Genomic DNA, 6,200 nt, shown 5'->3' on the forward strand with positions numbered 1-6,200 from the left:
TGGAGGATTATGACATCTGTGTTGTGTTTAAAGACATACTCCAACAGCTGCAGGTGCAGTCTACTGGATGATTAGGAAGGAAAAACAAAACGCATGACCAAGTTTACTCATCACTAACAGTGCACTTAGCATGTTAACTAGCTCTGTTCATGCCTTATGCAGGAAATCAACCATCAGACAATCAGTCAGGTGATTTGTGAGGAAATCCGGTACCAACATTTGCATAAATGTGCCAAATTATAATATCTGTAAATGCAGACAGGTGACACATTAAAGAGAAAAAAACAACAACAACAAAGTATCTTCGGAAGGTGTTGGCTGTGTTCACCGTACCTTGGAAATTATCCTCCAAGTCTGTGGAAATCTTCTGGAGGGACGGATTCTACCAAAACATATTTCCTCATTTGGTGTTTTGTTGAAGGTGACAGAGAGCAGCGTTGAACAGAATCTCCCATAGGTGTTCAAAATCAGATCTGGTGACTGCAAAAGCCACAGCGTATGATTATATGATGATCTTTTAAAGCATTTAGTCTTCCCTCGTGTGCCATAGATGGAGGTGTTGTCATCCTGGAATAGACTATTAAGACAGAACTGTTTCAGGATGGGATAAAAGTGATCACTTTAATTTGTCACTTATCTGTATTGCACATTAGGGATTTTAATAAGCACCGTAGCATGCTCTCCACTACACCTCTTTGCCATTTCTTTTCCTCATGTAACCTCCTAGATCAGGTGTCAAACATGAGGCCCACGGGCCAAAATCGGCCTGCCAGAGGGTCCAGTCCGGCTGGCAGGACGACTTTGCAAAGTGTTAAAATTACAGAGAAGACTGCAAATTTTAAATTTGTAAAACTATTAATTTAAAATAGTTCCCACCAAGACAAGTGGCTTTGATCATAAAGTAAAATACTAGATTGCTCCTTGTTCTTTTGTCAATTTGTGTCTTGTTTTTTGTCCTTTTTGACAGACTTTTGTCTTGTCTCTTATTTTGCCGTTTTGTTCCTCACTTGTCGTTTTGTGTTTTTTTTTTGTCTATTTTTTTTGTCATGTTCCTTTTTTTGGTCAAAATGTTTCTCTTTTTTTTTTTTTGCATTGTTTCTTGTTGTGTCTTATTTTTGTCATTTTGAATCTCATTTTTGTAACATTTGATGTTGTTTTTGTCTGACTTTTGTCACTTTGATCATAAAATAAAACACTATATTGTTCAATTCCAGATACCTGCGACTAAAAGTTTTGTGTCTTTGTAGACACTCTGTGATCTGGAAGTTGTAATGTGGAAATGATAAACTGAGGCTGAATGTTGCTGAAATCAAACTTATTTTTCTTCAGAAAATTCCTGTTGTTCATAAAGTTTTGTAAAAAGAATTCCTGAAATGTGATTATTTTCAGAATGGACTTTTTGCACTAAAACAAATGAAAAATTGAGTTGTTATTTTTAGATTATTATGCTGTGATTTTACTGGTCACTTGAGATGAAATTGGGCTGAATGTGGAACCTAAAATGGGTTTGACACTCCTGTCCTAGATATTTTGTACTGCATCAACCCCTATTTTTCCCCATTTTATTGCATTTAATGACATTTCATTTGAGGTTTTCCCTTTTGTCGTTACAAGAGATGCTAGCATAATCGTGTAGAAAATAGATTCATTCACTGTCTTCATATGAGAAAGATGCAGTTATCAATATCAGTCTTATATCTTTGCGTTAAATATGGCAAACATTACTCCTACTAGAAAGATTCAGTGACTCACCAGTGGAGCAAAGGAGTTCATTAGCTGTTTCAAAACCATAATACTCCACTGTGGGAATTTGATTTAATATATGAGCCGTATGTGAATAAGTTAGTTTTAGGTTGGATTGTTTAAAACTTCAGAGTTTCTGTGTAGTCAATACAGTCCATCTGAAACTGAATAAACTAAGTCAAGAGAACTTATTCTAGAACAAGTAAGTTTAGGTTAACAATGTTTGATTTTATTCAAATCCTATTCTTCAAAGCTTGATGAAAACATTAACCAAAGTAGATGCAGACTGATTCATTTCCAGGGGATTCGACGGCATCGCTGTCTGCTTGTTTCTATTCTGTATGTTTGATTAAATTCAAGGATCTTGAATTATTCTTTCAGTGATCAAACTGTAGAACATTTCTGCCAAAACAAAGCGACTGACTAGCATTGTGATGCAACGAGCAACTAAAAAATTACTGATTTTTCCTTTTTAAACACTAATTCTCAAATGTACTCTGTCAAAAATCAGCAGAGGGGAGGCTCACCTGAAAAAGAAAAGAATGCCACATGAAAAATATATCTCAAAATAAATATTCCATCACTAGTTTTGATTCTCTGAGACATCAAATTCAATATTTAAGAATTTGCATTAAATTTGCAAACATTTTCTGAGGCGCCGTTACGGATATTCTGCATAAATTGTTTGGAGAATGCGAAATAAAAGAAAAATGATTCCAATCTATGTTGAACCGCCATGATTTGGACTGTGACAGATTAGAAAAAAAGAGGTTTTCTCCATAACCTGTGAGCAGCAAACCAGCTGGCACAGAGAAAGAAAATGGTGCTCTACTCTCCAGTGAGCTCACCGCTCAGCCAAGACACCTGGGAACGGTGTCAGCGCTCGCTCCAGGGCACGTCTCCATAGGGCTGGCAGGTGGGCAGCCAATCTGAACCAAAAATAAATAAATTGAAAAATGGAAAAAAAAAAAAAGTCCACATCCAAAGGGGAAAGCTTTGAATTGACCCTCAAGAGAAAAGGAGACGGTGATCGGAGTTTGGCAGGCTGCTGCCTCTTGGCCTGAAACGCACATTATCCTTTATACATCCTGCTTCTTCCACCCATTCAGTTTTACAGTATGTTGTTGATGGAGGTGTTGCCAAGCATGAATGATAAATATTCAACAAACTTACTGACATTTTACCCGATTGCCTGAATTTGCCTTTTTGTCCACTTTAGCTCACTGCCTTTACTGTGATGTGAAGATTCGGTCGGTTCTGTTTCGGTAATAAAACGCCTACGATAGCGTTTTGGCTTTGGGAAAATGTCCAGATGACAAAAAAGTGACTTCATTATAAGAATTTCTTAATGGTGGTAATAATAAGCACAATAGACATTCAGTTAAAACTGGCAAGAAAGTTACTGCAGCTCCTTCACTTTCTCTACTCTCCATTAGCAACTAAATAAATAACTCTGAGCTTTGAGTCCTTCTGAAGTTTTGCCAAACGTGCACGATAAATGAAATGTGAAAAGACCAAAGTACTTGAAAGCGACTCCATTACACGATGCATGAAGGTTTATAATGTGCAGTACACAGCCAAATTATTCACATGATCTATATTACTGAAGAGACTGAAGAAATGAAACACAATACCTTCTTAAAATAGTCAGAGATGCAGCAGAAGCCCTCACAAATCAATCTGCAGGATACAAACAATGCTCTTTTTTTTCCCTTTAATTAATATTCAGGGTCATTATATAAATTTGGGATTTTTTTTTAACATATGGTAGTTGACATTTTTGCTGTTTTCAGGACTAAAACCAGCATTTCTTTTATTCTAACCAAACACCACATGGCATTTTTCCAGAAATATTATATACACAATTAAGTAAGATTGAAATTGAAAGTTATTTATAAAGATATTGTAGTAAACCTGTTGACTGCTTTATATTAAATAAGTCAGAAAGCCTTGGGGTCTTCCAATCTTTTCTTCAGGAGGAAATGACATCATGTGGAGCAGGTCATGTGATCTGGAATTAACACACTTCCTGGTGTTTTTGTAATGGGGAACACAATCAAAACAATTTTTGAATCTACTCATTTTATTATTGTTTAGCCAATTAGAAGGTGGTTTTTATTAAATTTGGACGGTTATTTAGTTGACATTTTAGTGATATCCAGTCATTTTTTATTAAGTGATTGTTTCCATATTAAATAATTCTGGAATTTGTAAAGACACGATCATAATGAACATAAACTTTTTTTTGTACTTTTGATAAAAATGTATGCACGATATATCCCATGGACATCAAAAGTCCCTCAGTAATATTTTGACCCAAATAACTGCTTTCTCTTCTGTCCAAGTCCCATAAAACTGAAAACTCTTGTATCGCTTTCTGCAGAGGACATGTGAGAGCTCCTGACATAATTCCCGGTGGGATCAGAGCTCTGTGGCACTAAAATTTGGCACTAAAAGAATCCGCCTCAGTCATATTTCTGTGGGAACAACGTTAAGGACCTCAGTGCACCTCCCTTTCATACACCCTTGTCTGTCATCTCCACTTCACTCTGGAGCTTTTATTTGTATTTTATGTCCTTTTTCCCTCGTGAATTCACCGGATCGCACCGCTGATATACTCCCAGCAGCCCTGTTATCGGGACGTTTTCAAGAGTGTGGTTGAAAATAGAAAAGAGGCAGCTGGCAGGTTGCCTCACTGTTGTCACCTTTGGGTTACTGATAAAAATTCCTGCAGCAGCCCCCATGTGACCGACCATCCCCCATGACGGCGCGAGCGTTTGAGCACTTCATGTTACCGACTTTTTCTTTCTGAGCAAAGCTGAAGATAACTGCTCATTTTGAGCTGAATCAATATTTAACGAAAAGATCAATGCTCATACGCGAGTGAAACGGACGAGTGCTCTCTCTCTCTCCACGTCTGAGTGAAGCACTTGAGACCCTTCCCTGCCTTTTCAAGCTGCCTGCATAATCATTTCTCCTCTGTTTGTTTAGCAAGACAGTCCTCTAATCGGTTCATGCACTGTAAATGGAAAAGACTAATGTGACAATTACTCCAAACAGTAACCATTCGTCTGCTTTAATTTGAAGTTTGTCTTTCTGCTCTGGTAGTAAATGCCACGTCATCCCTCACACGCAGAAGGACGCTTTAAGGTGCTCTAAATATCAGTGCATCATTGTGAATACAGGCCCTAAAAAATGGATTTCTAAAAGGTTCCCTAAAGGTTTCTGTGCCGTCTGAGGGGGATGTCATGTGCTCTTCATCGCCAGCTTCCCTTTCTCAGAAATAATGTAATAACTCACCTTTTACTTTCACCATCTGAGCAATTCTCCTCTCAAGTGTTGTCATTACTTCGGGACTTTTGGATTCTATACAGATCCAGTTTAAAGCCTCACTCCAAAAGTTAATGGAATTTTTGGATCATGTTTGGCCTTGTTCTGTTCTTCAAATTGCTGAATTAATTTGCAGTATGCGCCGCTGAATTTTAAACACTGCGTTGGAGCAACTCTTTAGCAGCTACTTATTCTATCAGCTGCACTCTCTGACTTTCAATTTAATCCGGTTGACATGTTGACACACGACTTCCATACGTTCCCAAAGCATTAAAAATGGAATGTATTCAGAGCAGCCAAGGATGAAAAGATAGAAGTTATGTGAGTTATAAGACATTCATGGGAGCAACAACTCATTATGCAGCTGAAGTTGTTAATGAAATGTGAAAGAAAGACAGAAGCAAGCGGTGAATTCTTTCTATATTTTTTCACTTTGAGTGCTGTAGGAAATGAAATTATGGCTCTTTTCCATCTTCCCATGGCAAAATTAACACACTGTGACAGGTCTGTATGTCAGCAGTGTGAAGGGTCAATCTATAATTGAGGGACTTTTGAAGTCCGTGGGATAGATCTTTCAAACATTTTTATTAAAAGTAAAATACAAAGTTTTTTATGTTCATTTTGATCATGTCTTTGCAAATTCCATAATTATGTATTATGGGAACAATCATTTATTAAAAAAATTATGATTGAATATCACTAAAACGTCAGCTAAATAACCGTCTGAATTTAATAAAAACCACCTTCTAATTAGCTAAACGATAATAAAATGAGCTGATTCAAACATGGTTTTGTGTTCTTTTTGTTAAGTTGAGGTAATCATGACAGATATTTTTTTGGGAATTTATCAAATTTTATATGGAAAATAACAAATTGTATCTGCTTCCGAGAAATCCCTTTCCACTAAGTTCCCCATTATAAAAGCACCTGTCCAGGAAGTGTGCTAATTCCAGATCACATGACCTGCTCCACATGATGTCATTTCCTCTTGAAGAAAAGACTGGAAGACTCCAAGGCTTTCTGACTTATTTAATATAAAGTAGTCAACAGGTTTACAACAATATCTTTAGAAATAACTTTCTATTTCAATTGTACTCAGTTGTATATATAATATTTAGAAGAATCTT

Source organism: Acanthochromis polyacanthus, chromosome 18, assembly GCF_021347895.1.
Source record: "Acanthochromis polyacanthus isolate Apoly-LR-REF ecotype Palm Island chromosome 18, KAUST_Apoly_ChrSc, whole genome shotgun sequence".
Taxonomy (NCBI): Eukaryota; Metazoa; Chordata; class Actinopteri; family Pomacentridae; genus Acanthochromis; species Acanthochromis polyacanthus.